This window comes from Petaurus breviceps, unplaced genomic scaffold, assembly GCF_028583685.1.
Source record: "Petaurus breviceps papuanus isolate PSGF00001 unplaced genomic scaffold, PetGlider_PUasm1.0 90769, whole genome shotgun sequence".
NCBI classification, from domain to species: Eukaryota; Metazoa; Chordata; class Mammalia; order Diprotodontia; family Petauridae; genus Petaurus; species Petaurus breviceps.
Window position 1 is genome coordinate 10,900,384 of NW_027187341.1, and position 24,279 is coordinate 10,924,662.

The 24,279-nt window shown below is 38.7% G+C and overlaps 1 long non-coding RNA gene across 2 annotated transcripts in view; it reads right to left on the minus strand.

Annotated features, from left to right (window-relative positions):
* Nucleotides 1–414: 414 nt before the first annotated feature.
* Nucleotides 415–24,279, minus strand: part of LOC138146636 (uncharacterized) — a 57,473-nt gene continuing 33,608 nt past the window's right edge. Inside the window, exon 4 of one of the 2 annotated variants that reach the window (XR_011164555.1) lies at nucleotides 415–1,778. This is a non-coding gene — a long non-coding RNA (uncharacterized lncRNA). The remainder of the gene's footprint in view (nucleotides 1,779–24,279) is intronic. The other variant, XR_011164554.1, reaches the window with a different exon arrangement.

Sequence of the window (24,279 nt, forward strand, 5' to 3'; positions counted from 1 at the left end):
TCATTTTTTAAAACTAATTTTGAAAGAACAAACATGTTCACCATGATACTACATTCACTACCACAAGGGTAATTTGAACTACAGAAAGGTCTGAAAGCAAATACTATCAAAGTAATATAGTGCTTGGAATCTCTACAGAGCTCTGAAACTTAGAATTTCCCAGATCTCTGCAAACACCCTATCCATTTTCAATACTTCTCTCTATAATAACTCAGTATGATAGTTATTAACCCCTCCTTATGAAAGGAGACAAGATGCCATGGGATCAGTGACAGCCTCAGAGTCTCATATGAATTGAACAATCTGATAGATACAGAAACCCAATTGCTTTTAAAAGTGACCATTTTAACCATCAGATTCCAAGACTTTCTTTAAAGCAGTGGGAAAATAATCATTAAAAGTGGAAGTAAAGGAAGGTGCTTTTATGAAACATATGAAAATTTTTGAATTCCAGGACTTCCAGTTACTGAGAGAGGAAAAAAAGAAATTCCATCTGCCAAGCAACAAAAAGTCAAACACAAAAGACCAGGACTTCAACCTCTTCCAGTTGCTGCATTTTTATTAAGAACACATCTACACACAAGCAGAGGAATCAAATGTGATGGAAAGAAATGCAACCTGTAAGGTTTGTCACAGTCTTCATGACTGAATTTTGGAGAATCCAGAAGAACCAACTCATACCAATTAAGAGAAAATCTTCATGACTTAAGAAAAGTAAACCAATATCTTTCATTCAGTCAGTCAATTTGGTTGCATCCCTGTAGACTCAAAGGGAAACACTTCCTGATTCTATGCCATTTTCCTGGTAAAGGGTGGGGAGTAGATCAAGGAAATACTTCATCAAATTAAAGAGTTCCTGAAATCCAATTAGATTATAGAATGTGATTCATTATTAGAATATTTTGTCGTACTGGCAAGGTTGTGTCCTGGTTTGAAGGCAACTATTGGGAAAATAGTACCTTCTAGCAGCTTGGCTAACTGAGGCTCCCTCAGTTCTTATAATGGTACATAAAAGCAAGCTGCTCTCACTCTCTGGGACTCAGTTCTTGAGAACTTCCCTTTCATTTTCACTTGAGCCTTCTTCTGAAGGGAATAAAGGAGAAAGGCACATGCACACAGTGCCTTCCCCCAATCCCCACCCACTCCCCCCCCCCAACAAAACCAGCACCAGCAACCTAAGAGAAGAACACATGGTCATTGGAAGACCATATGCTTTAATTTTAATGAATCCCAGCTTCCTGTGTAGAAAGAGAAGGGTTCTTTAATTCCCTGGGAAGCAAGATCTTTGAATTAACTTTCTAGCAGAGAAAGGGAGATTTCTTGGGCAGTACAAGCCCTGAGATTTGTATTCCTGAAAACATCAAGTTGATGAGTTCCAGAATTTGAGATTTCAATTTGACCTTCAAGAGATAATTTCTAACACAGCATACTCAAAAGTCCACATGGTTCTTTGGAAGCATCTTACTTGGAGAGCAATTCAGTGAGTCATCCTGGCAATGCACATCCAAAGAGAAGGGTTATACTTGCCTAGCAAGCTCCAAAACATGTTGACTTTTCTGGGGAGATCCAAACTACAGGTTGATACCTCCAGCCTTGGGAAGAATTTGGAGGACTCCATAGGAAAGAGGAAGTCACTGGAATGGCAGAAGGTTTCTCAAACATGATTCCCAAGTTTGGTGACTCTCTGGAAGCAGAGGTAACACATGGGATATTTGAGTGCTTCATGCATCTGTATGTGTTCATTGCCTCCAGTGAATTCTTAGCATCTTACTCATTATCTGTGGAGTGAAACAAAAACATGTTATATACAATAGCCACATTATATGTTGAGTACCTATGCAGGATTTGGAGTTCCTGTGCCCACCTTTGGGACATCTTGACTATGTTTAAGTTTTGTTCTGGAAATGTTCCTGAAGTAATCTATGTGATGACAAGAAATCCAACAAAGAAAAAATTAATATTTGTGGCCAAGCTGCAGATTAGGACCTGATTCATAGGAGCCCAGAATCTTCTAGTGTGGAGGCTAAGAGAAGGAAGGAATGGTGAGTGGCTCAGTCACAGGTTACATCCTTTAAGACAAATTTAGAAAGAAATCAATATAAATCATACATCAAAACCTAAGAGTGGACCTTGGTCTCTGAGAGGTACTTGCAAATTGGCAAAGCCCTCCAGGTATCAACCAATAATCCCTGCCTTCATCCCCAGAGATGGCAGCCTATTAGCCCAAGAGATAGCAGCAGTGGAGAGCAGCAGTAGAGCACTGAGTGCTCCTGGACCCCAAGTTCGTTGGCTCTCGGTACCAGATATATCCTGTCATCCGTGTGGCCCCAGGAGAAAGAAACCACTTCCTAGCAATGAAAGTTGCTGAAGTTCCAGTCATCTAAAGAAAAAGGAAGTGCTCTGAGCATAGCCTCTCTAACAGCCCCAAGTTCAAATGTTCTGGGACCTAACCTTCTAATGAGAAAAGGTAGAATTCCTTAAAAAACCAAATTTCCCAGATGGAAAAGGAATTTCAAAAACTCACTGAAGAGAATAATTCCTTCAAAATTAAATTGGAGCAAATGGAAGCTAATGACTTTATGAGAAACCAAGATACTATAATACAGATCCAAACAAATGCAAAAATAGAAGGCATTGTGAAATATCTCATTGGAAAAACCACTGACCTAGAAAATAGATCCAGGAGAGATAATTTAAAAATTATTGGACTACCTGAAAGCGGTGATCAAAAAAAGAACCTAGAAATCATCCTTCAAGAAATTCTCAAGGAAAATTGCCCTGATATTCTAGAACCAGAGGGCAAAATAGAAATTGAAAGAATTCACCAATTGCCTCTTGAAAAAAGATCCCAAAAAGAAAACTCCTAGGAATATTATAATCAAATTCCAGAGTTCCCAAGTCAAGGAGAAAAATATTACAAGCAGCCAGGAAGAAACAATTTGAGTATTGTGGAAACACAATCAGGATAAAACAAGACCTAGCAGCTTCTATGTTAAGGGATTGAAGGGCTTGGAATATATTCCAGAGGTCAAAGGAACTAGGATTAAAACCACGAGTCACCTACCCAGCAAAACTAAGTATAATGCTTCAGGGGAAAATATGGATATTTAATGAAATAGAGGACTTTCAAGCATTCTTGATGAAAAAAACACAGCTGAACAGAAAATCTGATTTTCAAATACAAGAAGCAAGAGAAGCATGAGAAGGTAAACAGGAAAAAGAAATCAGAAGGACCTTATTAAAGTTGAACTATTTACATTCCTACATGGAAAAAATGATAATTGTAACTCATGAGACTTTTTTCAGTATAAGGATAATTGAAGGGAATATATATATATATATGTGTGTGTGTGTGTGTGTGTGTATATATATATGTGTGTGTGTGTGTGTATACACATATTTATGTATATACACATATATATGTTTATATAGAAGGGTGTATGTGTGTATAAATATATATGTGAGCATGCCTATATGTGTACATGTATACATAGACAGGGCAGAGGATCAGTTGAATAGGAAGGGATGATATGTAAAAAATAAAAGTAAAAGGTGAGAGAGGAATATAACGAGAGAAGGAGATAGGGAAAGATAGAATAGGGTAAATTATTTCATATAAAAGAGGCAAGAGAAAACCATTACAATGGGGGGGGGGAGAACAGGAAGGTGAAAGGGAATGAGTCAAACTTACTCTCATTGAATTTGGCTTAAGAAGGGAATAACATACACACTCAATTGCGTATCCTACCCTACAGGAGAGTAGGGGGGAAGGAGATAAGAGGGGGGATGATAGAAGGGAAGGCAGATTGGGGGGGAGGGTAGTTAGAAGCATACACTTGAAAAGGGACAGGGTCAAAGTAGAAAATAGAATAAGTAGGGGGCAGGATAGGATGGAGGGAAATAGTTAGGCTTTCACTTTCTACTATGGAAACACTTTGCATAACTACACATGTACAACCTATATTGAATTGCTTATCTTCCCAGTGGGGGTGGGTGAGGAGGGAAGAACGGAAAGAATCTAGAAATCAAAGTTTTAAAAACAAATGTTAAAAAAAAAATTTTTTTTACATGCATCTGGGAAATAAGATATACAGGCACTGGGTTATAGAAATCCACCTTGCCCTACTAGAAAGTTAGAGGGGGGGGGGATGGGGGAAAGAGCAGATTGGGGGAAGGGGTATTCATTAGACTTGCTATTTTGGGGTGGGGGTAGGGGAAAGATGAGGAGAAAATTTGTAACTCAAAATCTTGTGGAAATGAATGTTGAAAACCAAAAATAAACAAATTTTTTTTTAAATAGAAAGGCAAAAAACATGGTCTCTTCCCTCAAGGAGTTCACATTCTAGTGAGAGAGGCAATTTCATCTCCCATGAAATGGCCAAAGTTGACAAAAACAAAATTACTAGACGTTGAAGGGGCTACAAGAAAAGAGATCGATTAAGGCATTGTTGTTGGACTGGGAATTAACATTCTGGAAATCATATGTCCAAAACATTACTAAACTGTTCACATTCTTTGATCCAGTGATACCACTACTAATCCTATTCTCCAAAGACGTCAAAGAACTGGAAACCAAGGTGGTGCCCTTTGATTGGGCAATGGATGAATAAAAGGTATATGGATATAATTGAATAATATTGTGCTAAAAGAAAGGATGAAACGGACTTCAACTTAACCATTCCCCACTCCTGGTACCCTCTCCTGCATCATCCCCACCTTTCAGGTTTTTTTTTCTATAGGTTGTCTTCTCCCATTAGATTGTAAGCTTCTTAAGGGTAGGGACTGTCTTTTGCCTTTCTATCCCCAGTGCTTTAACACAGTGCCTGGAACATTGTAGGCATTTAACATACGTTGATTGACTGATTTTCAGAGAAACCTGGAAAGATTTGATGAAGAACTGGTGCAGCAGAAAAACAATTCCTAATACCAACAACGACATTATAAGAACAAATGACTTTGAAAGAACTCTGATCAATACAACGGCCAACCATGATTCCAGAAGACTCATGATGAAGCATGCTACCCACCTCCTCACAAAGGAGTAATTGACTCATGACTCAGAGAGCAGAATGAGACCGATTTCTTTTTGACATAGACAATATAGGAATTGTATTTAAGTGCGCATATTTATCACAAAAAGTTTCTTTTCCCCAATGCAGGAGTGAGGGAGGTTGGAGATAAATTAGATTTTTATATTAAAAAAAAGTGTGAAAGACAAAGAAGATTTTTAATTTGATCCTGAAGATAATGGAGAGTCCATGGGGGTGGTGAGGAGGGAACATGGTCATACCTTGGCTTTAGGAAGGTTATTTTAGAGTGGTATGGATTGGAATAGGGAGAGACTTGAGGAAGGGAGACTCCAGAAGCCTTTTGTAATAGTCTAGGAAAGAAAGGATAAGACCCCAAATGATGTGGTGACTGTAAGTGGAGAGATGGGGGGGGGGGCATACATGAGAAATGTTGTGAAGGTAGACTAGAGGCCTGTCTACAACTCAGGAGTGAAAATGGGACTCACCACAATGGAAGGTGTGGAGGCCTGCCTCTCTAGCAGCCCCAACTTTATTTCCCTTCTGAAAAGAGTATGAATCATAGAGTGAAACGGTGAGTAGGCTATGTTGGGTCCTAGATGGAAGATAGAATTCTTGGAGAAGGAGATTTCTGTGGGTTGTTATGAACTAATATGTGATTTCTGCACTTTTGGGGGGATGAAATAAAAGTGATTATGTGCTTGTCTCATCCTTTAAAAAAAAACAACTCCACAAGGAAGGTTATATTCTTTTTCAGGTTCACTTAAGGAGCTAAATTCTCTGGATCAACTATGAATATGCATCAAATGAACCCAATGATTGCAAAATCCTCATTCCACTGAATCCTAAAAATATTTTGTGTTAGGAAAGACCTTGTCCACCACTCTTACTTAACAGATTAAGAAAATAAGGTTGAAAGAAGTGACTACTCAAAACCCTACAATTTCTTTATGGCAGAGCTAGAATTCATATCCAGATGTGCTAGCTCCCAGGCCAGGGCCCTTTCCACTTATATTACACTACCTCTCTACTTGGTATTGTTTAGAAACAGCAGGTATGTTGTTGATTAAAGTATCAAATTATATTCCGCATGTATAATTATTTTCCATGTTCATTTTCTTTTTTAAGCTCCTCTTCTTGGGACCTTGGCTAATTAGTCCATTTTTCCATCTGACATAATTCTCAGAAGGTAGCTTGGCAGTGTTCTCTGTAGGAAACAGACATAGGGCAAGTATTCATGGTGATGCTATCCTACTACAATCTCAGAAAGGTCAGGAATGGACTGTGCAAAGAAATAGCTGCTCATAGCTATTCAGCAGATGACTTACAGCCATAAGTTAACCTTCTGTGCCTTATTCTCCTTCCCTGCCAAATGTTCTTAATTATCTGTTTCCCTGGAAGTTTTTGTGGATGACCAAATGGTAAGAACTACAAGAATCCCAAGAGTCTACAATGGCGGTTTGTTCATCACATACGTACTTTACACAAACTATGGGGAGTGTTCATTTTCCATCTTTCTTCAACTTTTGCATTGTGAACTTTCTCTCAAGCTAGAGCCTTCTTACAAAACCAAAGAGGAAACTGAGGTATTCTTCTAGTTCAAAATGAGTTAGTTTTGTCTCAATAGTCAGTATGTTACAGAGACAAGAACAATGAATTTGGAGTCAAGGGATGTGGATTTGAATACCAGCTCTACCGTTTACCAGTTGTGTGACCTTAGACTGGTCATTCAACCTCACTTCCTTCATCTATAAAAGTGAGAAAATTGAACTAAATGGCTCTAAAATGCTTTCCAGCTCCAAATCTGTATTCTGGCTATTAGAAGTGAAGTTATAAAGCTTTCAATTGCCTACATCATTTCTTCAGCTCTCTACCTCACTTTAATTCATTCATTCAATAACTTGTGTTAAGTACCTGATATGCACTTAGGTGCATATGTATTAAGTAACATGATATGCACATATCAGCACACTATGAGGTGTTGTACTGGGCTGGGAGATACAAAAATGGAAAACAATATAGTTCCTGTGGTAGGGGCTTATAATCTATTGGAGGATTAAATGTACATAAATAACTCTAATGCAAGCTAGAATCAGAGAAATGCAAAGGAAGGGTCAAGAGAGACATGCGATATGCAAGAAACAATAACTGATATCCATAATGCAGAAGAGAATAGAATAAAACCATAAAGGTATACACCTCCTTGAATACAATGTTCATGCTTCATGACTTGCTTTTGTTTCTTTCAGGTTAGCAGTGCTTAGAGAGCTGGTCACTGAATCAGGAAGACCTAAGTTCAAATTCAGCCTCAGATACTTACTTATTAGCTATTTAACCTGGGCAAGTCACTTAACCTCTGCCTGCCTCAGTTTCCTCAAACTGTAAAATGAGGATAATAATAGCACCTACGTGTCAGGGTTACTGTGAGGATTAAGTAAAACAATACTTTGTAAAGTACCTGGCACATAGTAGGCACTTAAATGTTTGTTCTCCTCCTTCCTTCCTCCATGAATTTCCCCTAGCCATATTGAGACTTAAGCCCCTGAAACATTTAGATTTACTTCAGAAATACAGTAGACACTTCAGGCAATTGCATTGAGGAACAGGGTAGGGGAAGATGAAGATTATGGTAGGAGGGTCCTCCCATGTGTGTTGTTCTGTGTCCTCAGAGCACTGACTGATGTTCCCTGTCTCCAATAATGATTCTGAGATGAGATTGTGAAACAAAAGGGAAAAGATGCCTGGAGTCAGAATTCTCAAAGCTCACTTCTTTCCATTTTTCCATCTTTGGCTGAAATTCCATCCTCTCACATCACATTCTAATTTGGCAGAAGGTGTAATGTACAAACCTCTTAACTTGTATACTAATTTGCCAGTTTTGCTAAGAATCAATTCCCTTCCTCCAAATAGAAAAAATAACCTCATGGAGTGGGGGAAATACGGTGGTATGGGGTTCTCTTTACTATATTCTTTCTCTTTGTAATCCCATTTGCTACCTCAAATTCAATTCTTGCCTCTTTGCAAATGACTTCTAAAGCTCTATATTTTGATCTAATCTTTTCCCTGAACTATAGTCCTACATGTTTACCTTCGTAATGGACAACTCCATCGGAATGTCCCCTCAGTACCTCAAATTCAACATTCCAAAATTAAACTCATGATTTCCCCCCTTGAAATCTTGCATTTTCCTTTTCTGCTGATGCCACTGTTCTCTCAAACACCCATGCCCAAAAACTCAGCAGCCTCTTTAAATATTCCCTCTCCATCATCTCCACAGCACCCCACCAGCACCCTACAATTGCCAAGCATCAAGGCACTGTGAGGAAGGCTCTGTGAGAAACCCTTTCTGGAGGGTTCAAATCAATGCTACCTTCTCCATGACACCTTTTGATTCCTCAAGCTGAAAATATTCTCTCCTGCAAATTCTTCAAGAGGACTTTTTCTAGATCCCTCTTTTGCCCCATCACCCCTTTATCTTATATTTATTCAGCTATAGTCATGTCATATCTGCACCCTGTCCAAGTAGAGTTCCTCAAAAGCAAGTTCTGTGCAATTCCTTTTTGTATCCCCAGAACTTAGCACAGTACCTGCCTGGCATATAGGATTCTAGATCTAGGACTAGAAGTCATCTCGGATGACATCTGTTCAACTTTCTCATTTTACAGATGAGGAAACTGAGGCCCAGAGAGGTGAAGTCCGGAGCCACAAGGGTAGTACATTTCAGAAAAGGGACTTGAACCTGAGTCTTCTGACTCCCCAGTTAGTGATCTTTTCACACACACTGTTTCCGTAGTAGATACTTGATAAATTCTGTTGAAAGAATAAATAAATGTGCCTTTTGTTTTCTGTCACATTGTATGAATCAAATCTATGGAGCTGCTACTTCTTTGTGATGCCCTGGATGGCATCTCATTTTCCAAGCCATTTGAATCATTTTTATCCATCATTCCTCACACCAACTCAGGAGATAGGTCGTGATTATTGCCAGCATCGAGCCATTTTCCAGAAGAAATGCCAGCCTGACTTTTTCCTAGTCATAGCATCCTCTCTGTCTTTGGCATCGATTAAATAGAGATATTTAGCCAGGACAATTATTTGGACTTGTGTTCATTTTTAAATCATTTACCAGTTGAGTTGCTATGCTGATATTTTGGCTGACCCCCTCCATTCCACCAGGTGATGAGGAGGCAGAACCCTCCAGGCTGGTTCTATACAAAGAAAATGGAATCAAATAAAACCATGAAATCACAGGGATCTGCTCTGCTTGTGAAGACTGCCTTGTGAACAGCAGGAATTGGTGCTTTGAAGATTCCAACAGCCACGAAGCCGAGCAGGCTGACTGCAGCCATCAGTTCCATCAGATATTTCAGACATCTTCAATTCTGCTCTACTCATATACTTCTGAGTCCTAATGCCTTTCCCCAGTGTTCTGGATAGGACTCTGCATGTTCCTGGCCAAATGGCAGGATGAAGATACAGTGATCTTGGAAAAAATTAATTATGATTGCTAAATACAAATGTAGAGGTGTTAAACATGCTGCCCTGAGGTCTGTGTCTCTCAACACCTCCTCCTCCTTCCCAACACCCCCTATGCAGCTGAACCAGATTAAAATATAAATGGGAAATGTTTTTTAAATAAATGAAAATACAACAAACTACAGAATATATTTTTTAAACTCTCACTATGAAGCCAGAAGGGATCTTTATTTAATGGATTAGTGGCTGTCCTTGTCTATTTGAGTTTGACACCACTGATATGGTGCTTCAACCTTGAATATCTTATTTGATCCTCACAACAAACCTATGAGGTAGTATATATACTAATAAATATTGTAATATACTATTATTCTCATATAATATAAATACTATATACAAATAGATTGTAATATATGATATATAAATACTATTATTCTCATTTTTTAATGTGGGCAAACAGGTTCGGTGAGTTGTCCAAGGTCATACAACTTATAAGGACAAGATTCAAAACCAGGTCTTCCTGAGTCCAGATCCAAAGTGTTCCCACTATACCATGCTAAAGTTTAGATGCTTTCCAATTAAAAATGAAGGAAAGAACAGGAGGGGAGGCTCACTGGGGAATAATTCACCTCTGGGCTGACAGCAGAAAACAGTTACTACTTCAGGAGCAGAACTTACAAACATCAGGTGGAATGAGCCCTATCCATTTACTCAGGCTCTGTGGGGAGAGAAGAGAAATGCAACACAGTCAGTGTCCTACAAGAAGTTATAGCCTAGTGTGAAAGTTAGGACTAGCACCAAAAAATGGCATACCACTCCCCCCAAAAAATACAAGATCAGGGTGGCTTGGTGGTGCAGTGAATAGAGCACTGGCCCCGGAGTCAGGAGGACCTGAGTTCAAATGTGACCTCAGACACTTAACACAAAAACTAGCTGTGTGACTTTGGGCAAGTCACTTAACCCTAATTGCCCTCCAAAAAGCAAAAAAAAAAATTACAAGATCAAAGCATTTACAAGTGTTAAGTTAATACAAAAACACAATTTAATTTTTCTTTACTGGTACAGAAAACATTTCAGGATCTCTTCAAGCTGCAGTCAACATTACAAAATAATAACTATCATTGGATCATAGATCTGTAGGAATAGTGGTTAATAAAGCCCTGAACAACAGAAGGTTAAGTCACAGAGATTACAATACTATGATTTCTAGAATCATAGAATCTCAGAGCAAGAAAGGACCTCATAGGTCACCTATGATTTCCCAGCCATCAGAACAGGAATCTTCAGACAGTCATAGCAGATAGGGTACAGGACTTAGAGTCAAGAAGATCTGGGTTCAAGTCCTGCCTCAGATACAATGTAACTATAGGCAAGTCATTTCAACCTCTCTGGGTTTCAGTTCCTTATTCACAAAAGGAGGCCTTTAGACTTGACAGCTTCTAAAGTCCCTTCCAGCTATTCATCTATAATCAGATGATCTCCAACAAGTGGTCATCTCATCTCTGCTTGAAGACTTCCAGAAAAAGGCAGTCACAGCCATAATTATCAGAAAGTTGCTTGTTTGTTTTCTCATATTAAGACAAAATATACCTCTCTTCAAGCTCCAACAATTGTTCCTGAATCTCCTCTCTGGAGCCAAGCAGACCGAATCTAATTTATCTTTGACGTGATGGCCTGTCAATTGCTAGAAGACAGACAGAATGTGCTGCTGAGTCTTCTAGACCCTTGGCTAAACCTTCCTCTTTCCTTAAAATGACCCTTATGTGACCTGATCTCCTGTCCTTTTAACGTCATCTCTGTCATCCTCCTCTGGACCCACATCTGGTTATCAATGTCCTTCCTAAAATATGGAACCCTGAATGAAAAACAAAACCCCTAGTGGGATCTCTGAAATGTACACAAACAGGGTGGGCGTTTTACCTTGGTTTTTAGATAATATGGGAATATGCACAAAAGGCAGTGAGGGCAATGGCCCACCCATGACATCAACTATGATCCCACGAGCTGGAAGGGACCATAGAGATTATCTAGTTCAACCTGGTTATGGGCAGGGGAGTGAGAGGTAGAGAAATGGTTAAGGACTTCCTGATTGGAAAACCTGGAAAGACTTACATGGACTAATACAAAGTTAAGTGATCAGAACCAGGAGAACATCATACAGAGTAACAGCAACATTGTGTGAGGATCAGCTACAAATAACTTGGCTCTTCTCAGCAATACAATGATCTAGGGCAATTCCAAAGGACTCATGATGGAAGAGTTATCCACGTCCAAAGAACGAACTGGTGCAGTCTGAATGCAGATTGACGCATACTATTTTCACTTTATTTTCTTCATGTTTTATTTTCCTTTTGTTCTGTTTCTTCTCTCACAACATGACTAATATGAAAATATTTGGCATGATTGCAAATGTATAATCTATATCAAATTGTTTGCCATTTTGGGAGGGAGGGAATAGGGAGGGAGGAGGAAAATTTGGAAATCAAAAAAATTGTTTAATGAATGTTAAAAATTGTCTTTACATGTAATTGGAAAAAATAAATACTATTTTTAAAAGATCATCCTGATCAATTGAGTGCTTCCAATCCACTTGATGAAATTACAGACTATAACAGATAACTACTAATGTCCTTCAAATTGTCCTTTTAAGATTTGTAGATAACTTTAGGAATTTGATCTCATTTGATCCTTAAACCACTTCCCAACAAAAGATCGATGCTATTTATTTTTCCCATTTTACAGATGAGGAAACCAAGGCAGACAGATGTTAAGTGACTTGTCAAGCACTTTACAAATATTATCTCATTTGATACCCACAACCACCCAGGGAGGTAGGTGTTAATATTATCCCCATTTCACACTGAAATAAATCAAGGCAGGCAAAGGTTAAGTGACCTGTCATACAACTAATAACTGTCTGAAACCAGATTTGAATTCAGATCATCCTGACCTTGAGTTCAGTGGTTCTATGTACTGTTCCACCTAAAACTGACTCTCACAAAGTTGAAGTCCCTTGCCTAGGGTCTCCCAGATCATAAGAGGCAAAGCCAGAATTTGAACTCATGTCCTTTAAGATCTAGTCCTAGTAACTTTATACTATGCACCAGTATCTCTCCTTTCCTATTGCTTCTACAAGAGTATATCTTTCTTTTATTCCTGTGATAAAGGGAGATGAAGCCCTCAGCCCTGATAAATAGTTAGCAGCACAGAATGATATGGGAAGAGGCCTTCAAGGAAGAGGGACCCTGAAGGGGAAGAAGGAGCAGCTCATCCTTGTTTCAGTTATTGGCACCCAATACATGTTAAACTGTAATGATAAGCTTTTTTAAAAACTTCACACATGGATTCACTTAGCTTTCCCAGTCTTTGCCAAGTTTACGTTCCAGATGGCATCTTGCATTCCACATCTGATTTACTAAAGGGGAGAACAGCTGTGCCTGGTACAGCATCTCAACATAGGGCAGATGCACATCTGGCAGCCAGTTGGTAAAATTCTCTCTATATGACACTTGTGCCCTCATATGATATTCCCCAGAGCAATTCTCCCTCTACCTGTCAAGATTTTTTATGTGTTTTTCTCTTCTCAGTTTACTCCTAGAAGTACTGTTGAATATTTGTGACCAATAGGTCTGCAGAGGTGTCTTGTTGTCAGAGAAAAGACTTTGACTGAAATATTCTGACAATGCTACCCGCCTGCCCAGGGAGAGTACGTATCATTGAAATCCATGTGTAACCTTCAAACTTCACTTTTAATCATTAGTTTCAATCTTCTTCACCATCAAAGAACAAACTAAAACAGTATAAGTTGGCACTCTGGCAAAAATGTCAACGAGCGAGTGATATTGTCTAAAATCAGGTAAAGAAAGAGAGAAAGGGAATCAAGGGACATGGATAAACCTCAGACTGGATAATTAGACCATAGATACCCTGGAATTAGAAGAAAAACAGTCATTATTCCTCAACTCTACTGCTGAGCAAACTGTCTGACCTTCTTTATTACTTCTTCCTGGATTACCTCAATAGCCTCCCACGTTAACTGGTTTACCTGCTTCCAGTCTCTGCCTCTCCCATCCATCTAACACATACCTGTCAAATTGATATTCCTAAAGCACATGTCACTCTGCTCAAAAAGTTTCTGTAGTTCTCTGTCTCTTCTAGAATAAAATATAAATTCCTTTGTTTGGCATTTAAGACCCTTCACAAACTGGCTCCAATCTATCTTCTGATCACTATTTTTCCTTTTCATAAATACACACATACACACACACACACACACACACACACACACACTGCAGCCAGACTGGTCTACCCAACTGGTAGACCAATTGTGTTGGTTCCCCATACACAACATTCCATCACCCATTACCATTCTTTCACACAGCCTGTCCCTCACCCATAGGTATTAGAACCCCTATATCCCCTCAGGGTTGATCTCTAGTGCCATATCTTATAAGAGGCCTTTCCTGATTATTCCAGCTGTAGTGTTTTCAACAAAGAGAAATTCTGATAACCCCCAAACTCGATGCAACAGCAACAACAACAAATCACTGGATAGGGAGTCAGGAAACCTTGCTTCTTGTTTCAACTTCCCATTTACCATGAATATGACCTTGGATAAATCACTCATTCTCTCACGGTCTCTACTGCCTTGTCTATTAAATGAAGTTAATAATTCCTGACCTTCTAAGCTCACAGAAATGTTGTGAAGATCAAACAAGAAAGCCTTATATACAATGAAGGTATTATTAGAGAATTATTTGGTACTTTGAAGTCCCTAGGACCTTTGTGATATGGCTTTAGGAAAGAGATAGAAAATTCTGAACCAAAAGCATTCTACAGTTCACCTTCATAGTTTCCAGTTCTCTTCACAAACATTAAAGCCACCTGGTTGTACATGTTTAAATAAAAAGGAGCAGAGAGGTGTGTGAGAGAGACTTGAAGGACACAGAAAAAAAAAAGCAGTCTAATGAACACTGCCAAACAGAAAGGGGAGATTGTCTGAAAATCTTCCCTCTCCCTCTTTCTTTCTCCCCTTTGCTCACTTTCATAAATTTTATTTCTATCCTGACATTATCTAAATTATTATTTGAAATTCATTTCAACCAGGGTAGATAGTGGTTGTGTTTATACATTTCTTAACGTTTTAATTTCTTTCCTCGAGGGAAAAAAAAAGCAAAGTGCAATCAATACAGCTAAGGAGCTGATGGTTGGGCATTGAATGACTGGAGTAACCAGATGCATAAATTTAATAACTATTCTCAAAAGCCTGAAGATGCTCTTCTCAACAATACCCATCAGACTTCAGTGCAAGTCTTTTTTAAAGTGCTAAGATAATTAACTGTCATCATCCACACAAACACCTCTGGGCAGTAGGAAGGGTTCTATCATCTGTATTTCACAAAGGAGACTGAGTTTTCTGGGAAGGGAGGTAAGTTGGTCCAGCCACACTGTAAAAAGTCCAACGTGGCCCATTGTAAGCACTAATAAAATGCTTGCTTATTGAGTAATTGATTGATGGATGAATTGAAAATATCCTGGGCCTGGATGATCCCTTTAAATTTCTAAGAAGTTGAGTGGAAGAGAAAAGACTGAACCAACAGTGAGAGAAATTTGAACTGGCAGTAGGTGAGTCGCTGAGAACAATGATGTGGGAAGAAGCTTGGGTTTCAGTCACATGGGGCAAGAAGCCCCTGTGCTCAGCCTGATCAGTGGAGTAGGAGTCCAAGGTCAGAGCATCAGACTGTCTCAGTGATTTAGTGGAAGAGTGATAGCAGTCATCAGTCAGATTAAGCATTTACAACGTGCTTGGCATTGTGCTAAGTCCTGAGGATACAAAGAAAGGAAAAAAATAGGCTCCGCCCTAAAGGAGTATATATTCTCATGGAAGAGACAACACGTAAATTATTAGAAAGGATTAATATAATCTGAAATGGGAGGATATTCACAGCTGGGAGACAGGAGGAAAGGCCACCTGCAGGGGTTGAGATTTGAGCAAAATATTGAAGGAAGCCGGGACACATGTGAAGGTATACAACATTCCAGATGTGAGGGCAGCCAGTTCAAAAGCAAAGAGATGGGACGTGGCCATGGAGCATTATTTTCAAGGAAGTGCAAGTAGGCCAGTGTTGCTGGATAGTAGAGTGCATGGAAGGGGGATAAGATGGTGGAAAGGTAGGAAGGGGCTTAAATGCCAAACAGAGTGGATCTTGTATCCTAGAAAGGAGCCACTGGAGTTCATTGAGCTGGGAATATGACATGGTCCCACTTACACTTTAGAAAAATTAGCTTGTCAGCTTAAGAGAAGGATGGATTGAAGTGGGATGAGACTTGAGTCTAGGAAACTAGTTAGAAAGGTATTGCAATAATATAGATGAGGTGAGAAAGGTCTAAACGAGGATGGTGACTGAAGGAGTAGAGAGAAGGGGACATAGAAATAAGAGATATGTTGTGAAGACAGAAATGACAGGATTTGGTAATGTATTAGACATGTGTGGTGAGTAAGAATAAGGAGTTAATGAGGACAATGAGGTTTTAGGTCCTGAGTTGAAAGGGAGGATGGCTTTGCCCTTGAGAGTAATAGAGAAGTTTGGAAGGGTGGAAGGTTTGAGGAGAAAGATGAGCTCTGTGTTAAATGTGTTGAGTCTGAGATTCCTACAGGACATCCATGTTGAGATGTCCATGAGGCAATGAAAGATGTGTGACTGAAGATCAGCAGAGAGATTAGGAATGGATATATAGATCTGGGAATCATCTGCATAAAACTGATCCTTGAAACCATGGGTGCCTATGAGAAAACTAAGATAGTATAGAAGGAAAAGAGAAGAGGGCTCAGGACAAAGCCTTGGAAACTCCCACAGCTAGATTCCTGACACGGATGAAAACTCTACAAAAGAGACTAAGAAGAAGTAGATGGATATGTGGGAAGACCACAGAAAACATTAGTATCATGAAAGCCTAGAGTACCCAGGAGAAGATAGTGATCAACAGTGTCAAATTATACAGAAATATAAAGGATATTCAGGACTGAGAAATGGTCTTTAGATTTGACAATTACAAGATCGTTTCTAACTTTGGAGAGGGGAGTTTCAGTTGAATAATGAGGTTGGAAAACAGATTGCAATGTTGAGAAGAGTTTAAGGTTTAGAAAAAGTGGAAAGAGAAACAATCAAGGCATCTTTTGTAGATTGTTTTCCAAAGGAGTTTAGCTACAAAGTTGATGAAAGATATGTGATTATAGCTATCAGAGATGATAGGATCAGGTGAGAATTTTTTTTAAGGATGAATGAACCATAGTTATGTCAGTAGGCAGTAAAGAATGAGCCAGTGGTTAGGGAAAGACTGAAGATAAGAGAAAGAATGTGAATGATACTGGACCTATTTGTCGAAGAAGTCATGAAGGGATGGAATAAAGGTACATGTAGAGAGATTTATGTTGGCAAGGAGAAGGACTACCTCTTCATCTGAGACTGGAGTGAAGGAGGAGATAGTGGAAGAAGATGCCTGAGTGAGGTGAGAAAAGGAATAATAGGGAACTCTCAGATTTTGATTTTTCCAGTGAAGTATGAGTTAAAATCCTTGTCTGAGAGTGTAATGCCTTAGAAGGCTAGAGGGGAGACAAGAAGGTTTGGAATAGCCACTTTGGAGAATGAGATGCCAAGCTGAAATGGAATAGTATGTTTGCCAAGGTACAGTAAGGGCTCAGTGGAAATTTGATAACATTAACTGATAATGATTCCAGTTGGCATGATTTTGTGATTTCCTCCAGCTCTGTATAGCAGTACATGAATAGTAATCAAAAAGACAAATAGTATTATTTGTTAAGGAGTGGTAATTGTGTCCAGGGAGCAAAGGAATAAAGAAGAAAGGATAATGTAGTGTTGAGCTAGTTCACCAAGAGGTTGAGATAAGGAAGGGAAAAGAATAAAGCCCATGCAGGGGTGGTGGTCTAAGAAAAAACTGAGGGATGGAGAGAATGAAGATGACAAATAAGATGAAAGACTGAATTAGAGATCAGAAGGCATAGAGAAAATAGAATGGTAAAGATTATGATCCAATAAAAGAATTACAAAGTTTATAGACATAGAAGTAGGACACTTGGCAGGTGATGGCAAGGTCAAAGGTGTGACTAGCTGAAGCAGAATGGAGAAATGGATCATGGGAATTTATTACATTAAGGAAGGAAGGAAGGAAGGAAGGAAGGAAGGAAGGAAGGAAGGAAGGAAGGAAGGAAGGAAGGAAGGAAGGAAGGAAAGAAGGAAGGAAAGAAGGAAACTAGTTTTAGATGAAAAGAAGTTCATTAATTATGGAGTAGGCATTCTAGAAGTCATAGTGGAAGTGGCAGTCAGATCTGTAGTGATTCATTGGGATAGGAGGGAGAGCATTTAGATAGAAAGTCCTGAGGAAATAGCAAGTTGAGGATAAGACGGGAATAGGCAGGGGTACAGGGAACTGGTCAAGAGGATAAAATGCCTTACTTGTCAAAAAAAAACTGCCTTGGATTGTGGAGAGAGATTCAAGATGTCTTGTCCTACAGGGTGAACTTGAGCTAAATATGGAACTGAGAAAGAACCCCACTGGGGACAAATTGGGAAATAGGTAGGGTCTCTGGGAGGTCAAGGGTCCCAAGGTCCAAGAGAATATAGAAAGTTGTGAGATTAAAGGCACAAGTATAGGCATCAGCCTTGGCAAGAAGAAGGGACACCTCCTCATCAGATATGAAAGAAAAGAGAACAGAAAAAAACAAAGGTGGGTTTTAAGGTATAGAGTAGGAGAGAAAAGGTAGTTCACAATAGTTAGCTTCTATTTTCTCTACCAAATAGGTGGCAAGGTCCTTCTCTGAGTGAGAAAGTAGAGAAGGTAATAAAGGAGACTGGAGTAAAGTAGGGAAAGTTTTAAATAGCCACTAAGAAGAGTCACTTAGGGATAAAAAATCATTTGGGAGGGGGATTAAAAAATTGACATGGAGTAGTTAGCACCCAATTATGATTGAATAGTGGGAGAGACAGCAGATAGTAGGAGTAGCTGAAGATTGGGGTTTGTTAAAGAATGACTGATAAAGAAATCAAGGGTGCACAATTGAACTGATCAACCATGGGGGCAAGACTGTGAAGAAAAAAATGACACCAAAGCAGGGTGCACTCAGAGAACAGGAAGGTCAAGAGGGACAAGAAATAACAATGAAGATAAAGGTTTAGAAGGTTGAGGCACAATGAAAGATGAAAAGAAAGAGAGGTTATGATTACAGATAAGAATTTCAGAGTTCAGGATCATGGAGGTAGAATAGTTACAGGTGATGATGAAGGAAAATTGCCATCCTTGGGTATGACTGAGGAAGAAGGAATGTGGAGATTGTGGGAGTAGAAAAGACTAATTAGAAAGTAACCAGGCAGCTTTCAGCAATCAAAATGTACCTTCATTTGGGCAGAGCACCCTCAGGGTTACTAACAATTTCAGATTTGTTGACTTCACCAGACTGGAAAAGGAATCCATGGCACATAAAATATTCTAAAGCTCTTTTGGCATATGGAACCCCAAACTGAACCAAGACACCATAGTGAAGTAGAAAGTTTTCAGGCAAAAGACTTGAAAAAATAATGACCACAAAACTGATGCCACCATTACCCAAATGTAACATTAATCCATAAAAATGAAAGAATGTTCTAATAGATGCTATTATAGCAAACACTCATAATCTCTAAACTAATTGAAATGCAAAAATTTCAAGACATATAGACCTAACATAAGAAATCAAATCTATATGGGAACAGTATGAAGTACAGATCATCCCTGTCATCTGTTCTGCTACTGAAGTGTCACAAAGATGCTTTCAGTAAGTTTACAAAGGAGGAGCTTACATTCCTCTATTTTTATTTAATTACAAAAAAAGTAGTCTTTTTTCCACCTACATATTACACAGAATATTAAATAAAATAGTAAAGTATGTTTAAAAAAAGAACAATTAAACCAACTCTGCCAACTCCTTCATTTGTCTTCTTGAAGGAGAAACTATAAGCCATCTTTACTTGGGGTTGTGGAGAGAGATGAAAGTTACTACTTACTTCTTTAAGTTTTCTGCTTTCATTTATAACTATATTGTCCAAACTCATATGATTCCAGTTCTCCAGGAGTATATCAACTATTTGGGCATTGGACAAAGATCTTATATTGAGATCACCAACAATTAAGTTCACGTTTGTAGGATATAAGGAATACAGACTGGACCTGTGATTTCATTGATATAGGGAACTCCCAGATAAAGAAACCCTCCTAAAGCGTAAGTCAGCACCTTCTTTGCAAATTATTATCTTAGAAGGTTTTCTTCACTTTAAGATTAAGTGATTTGTACAGGATTATGCAATTAGTATGTGTAAACAAGCAGAATTTTATGTTTGTTAGATGAAAATAACAATTATGTACTTTCTAGTCTTCTCTACTTTCTACCACTTCATTAACATCCATGAAGACCTTTTTTTAAAAGGGTTATACAGTACTTAAGGTGATTTTGTAATTTTGTCTATTTCCCCAAGTTACCACGACCAAAGAATTCACCACCAGTGGCCAGCCTGCTGGTGCTGAACCTCAATATGATCAGTTTGGTTAGCTAGCTCTGAACTCAGAGTATAGACCTGTCTGTCCCTGGAATCATACTTGAAGACTTTCTATTGCAAGTGATCAGGCCCCTCTAGGTCAGGCCCTGTTACGCTAACTTGGAAAAAAATAGCTTTAGAAAACACAGGGTCCAACTACAGACACAACATATATGTGACAACTAACTTTGATAGACTGGGCTTCTCTCAGCAATGTAAGCTTATAGGACAACTCCAGAAGACTCAAGATGGAAAGGAATATCCACACCCAGAGAAAGAACTACAGAGTCTGAATGCAGACTGAAGCAAACTACTTGCTCTCTCTCTTTTTTTGTTTTGTTTCGTTTGCTCTTTCTCATTGTACACTCCATTCTTTACAACCTGACTAATGTTTAATGGGAAGGTATTTGTAGGTCCTATATTTGATTGCATGCCGCCATGGGGAGGAGGAGGGGAGGTGGAGAGAGAAGAGGAGAGAGAGGGAGAGACAATTTGAAACTCAAGGGATTATGGAACTGAGTGTTATAAACTAAAAGTAAATAAATAAATTTAAAAAAAAACAGGATCACCTGATGAGAACTGTGTGAAGATCAGAGATAAACAAATCAAAACTAGATCCCCAGAAGAAGGTCAAAATAAAAGTCCTATGTGTCACATGTGGAAGAGTTTTGAAATTCGTAATGGTTAAAGACCAGTGGCTCAAAGTTAACTTATCCAAGGTTAAATCTAAAAGCAAAAAATTTAGGTTAATGAAGAAATCAAATTCCAGAAGAAACTAACAGAGTTTGGGCCAGGACAAACAAGACCAAGGCTTAAAACTAAATCTAAGGCATAGTAGCAGTCAAATGATGACATTTTGATTAGCTACTTATGGTGTCACAAAAGCCCATCACTTATATATTTAGAACATTCAACATGCTCTGCACCTCCAGCCTTTTATTTGATGCACTATGGTGGGACCTGACATTATAGCTTTGTGACCTTGGGTAACTCACTTTATCCCTCTCTACCTTCAATTTCACATCTATAACATGGGATAAGAAACCCCTACCACACAGAGTTGTTAAGATGATCAGTTGCATTAATGCACACGAGAGAATTTTGTGAATTGTAAAGGCTACCCAAGTTCGAGGAATGATGATGGTGGTGATGGTGGTGGTGAAGGTGGTAACAATGATAAGGTACCCAAGACTTTGTTGTAGTTGACCTGGTTTTTAGAGGATGCTATTTATCTTATATTCTTTCCATCTATTTATTTAATGAATTTAAATCTATGGAAGTGATTATCCATGTAAGCACTTTAATCAATTATCTGTGGTTGATAACTTCCCCAGAACTTAATTAGCAAAGTTGTTCCCTAGCCTAGCAATATCTGATGTCATCATCTAAAAGTCACCTCAGAGAAGACAGCACAATTCATTAAAAATCACTAATGGCTGCAGGGTTTAAAGATGTAAAGTGTTCATTTGGGGAATGAGAAATCAGCATACATTGACTCTTACTGTCCATATTTGTCATGCTCTGTGTACGTGGGATGACTCACGTTGCTAAGGCCCAAGTTTAATTAACATGCTTATGCCGCAATGATATTTCCCATTCCAACAAATTAAATGTTTAAACAGCCAATGCAAACATTTAGATCTAAGTCAAAATTGTTTGCACTCTGCCAGTTTAGGTATTTAATTTATTATAATCCTTTACATAATACATGCCTTGAAAGTCATTTTTTTTGGCATGGAGAAAAGCTATTAGTATTTCATCTGACAATATTTAATCCGAGACGATCAGAATGTGAGGTGGAAACTAATTTGGATTGCAGGGAAGGATGATAAATGAGATAATAAAAGAATCGTCATCTGTCCTGACTTCCTCAATTGGCTAGGTGATAATCGTGGCAGGTACCAGTTCTGTGCCTGACCTTTGCCCCAGAAAGCTGTGCTGTCTTTGAGAGATGGCCCAGGGAGATAAAACAATCATCTGACATGCTCCTTGAACATTTCTTTTAAGGAACTCTCTTCCTTCTACCTTGAACTCTTTTTCCCTAGGGCAATTTTTGGAGTTGACTGTTTGCTAATTCTCAGTAACTTCCATTTTCTGGGGGGTTAATAAAAAACAACAATGCCTTGGAAAAAAGAAAAGATAGTACAAAAGTTCAGCTCAGTCATGCAGACAGCAATGATGCAGATATTAGATGAGTGGATACATGAAGGACTGGATGTTGATGTTCCAGGCATTGACCTTCCAAGGTTACAGGAGGCCACAAGGTGGCAGGCCAGTTCTTTAATACTTTGGCCCCTTTGCCCCACAGTGAGGGGGTGAAACAAATGGATGTGCCCAAATCCAATGAGTGTGTGTGTGTGTGTGTGTGTGTGTGTGTGTGTGTGCGCGCGCGCGCGCGTGCTTCAATAAACACTTTTTTTTATTTCATTGTGAATCATACAAAGCTAGAAAATGCTTCCAAAATATCTTACATGAAAGAAGGGTGGGTTGTGACAGGACAAACAGGAAAAATATGGATGAGCTTTCCAAAGAAAGCTGAAGAGATCTAGGTCCACATTGGGTGGGAAAACCAAAGGAGCTAGAAGCAGTCGATTTGATGCTTACCTTGCACCGAGTTACATCTGTCTGTAATTACATTTGGTTCACTACTTGTAGAGATGGTCAGACAGTTTCATTAAACTAGTTCATAGGATCATATCTTTAGAATTGGAGGGAGTTTAAAGATCATATTCTAGACCCAGGATTTTTAATTTGGGGTCCAATTTTGAGGGTCCTTATATTTTGAAAATTGTATTGAATCAGGAAGACTCACCTTTGTAAGTTCAAATCCAGTTTCAGACATTTAGCTAGCTATGTGATCATAATGAGCTGAAGAATGAAATGGCAAACCATTCCATTATCTTTCCAAAGAAAATCCCAAATGGGGACATGAAGAGTCAGATGCAATTCAAACAACTGAGCAACAACAAAATTTGATTGTAATTGATGTCCTTTGTAATTCTATGTGTTTTATTTTATGCATTTGAAAATATTATTCTCAGAAGGGGTCTACAGACTTTATCAGACTGTCAAAGGTCTCCATGATACACACACACACACAACCTCTGCCCTAGATCAGATCCTTCATTCTGCAGATGAAGAGACTGAGGCAGTAACTTCCCCAAGGTCACACAGTTGGTAAAAGGGAAGAGCCAGAATTCAAAACCTATGTCTTACTGCCTCTCACGTGTTTCCTTACTCATTCAAAGCATTTCTACTGAGTGCAGTGAATTCCTCCCCTTTGTCGGCATTTAGTTTTTATCAACCAGGAGGGTTAATTAAGAAATAAAAAAGACATAAAATTCTTTCCTACTGAATCTCTACTCTAAGGAGTTTTTCAGTGTTTCTAATGTCTGTGTTATAATTAAAAGAGGTATTTGTTGTCTTCATTAAGCAACTATTTTTAAAAATTAAAGCTTTACCATCTATATATGTCTATACCTCTGATTGCTTTTAGTTTTCCTGTGATCCTGGGGGAAGCTTTTTTTAATGGGAATCTGGGTCTTAAATGAATTTAATGCTCCTGAAATGATGCCAGGTCAATAGAAATGAAATCTATGTTATAATGAAGAATGAAGAAACTTTAAACTTAAATAGATTTACCCAGATTCACCTAATTCATCCTTCTACCTCCATTAGGGACTAGGTTTAAATGAGATGGGTGCCTAGTCTATTCTTTTAAATCAAGTGTTTTTAACCTTCTTTGTATCATGGACCCCTTGAACAGTCTGGCCTATGAACAGTTTCTCAGAATAATTTTTAAATTCATAAAGCAAAAGACAGAATTACAAAAAAAACTATATTGAGTTATCAAAATGTTAAAAAACTAAATTCATAGACCTCTCCCTTACTGAAATCTATCCACAGATCTCTTGGGACCTCAGGCTACAAACTTCTGTTTTAAATCTTAATGGAGGAAAAGTTTTCCCAATACATATGTTACTGGGTTTTGCACATGCCTAGATCATCTAAGATGGAAAAATCCATGTTAAGAACAGCTGGGAGAAGGCATCCTTTGTTCCCCCTACCACATGGGTGGGAACAGTCTCTTTCCACTGGCTGTATAGCTAGAACAGACTGCATCTTTAAAACTACTATACAGAGTCTCTCTCTCTCTCTCTCTCTCTCTCTCTCTCTCTCTCTCTCTCTCT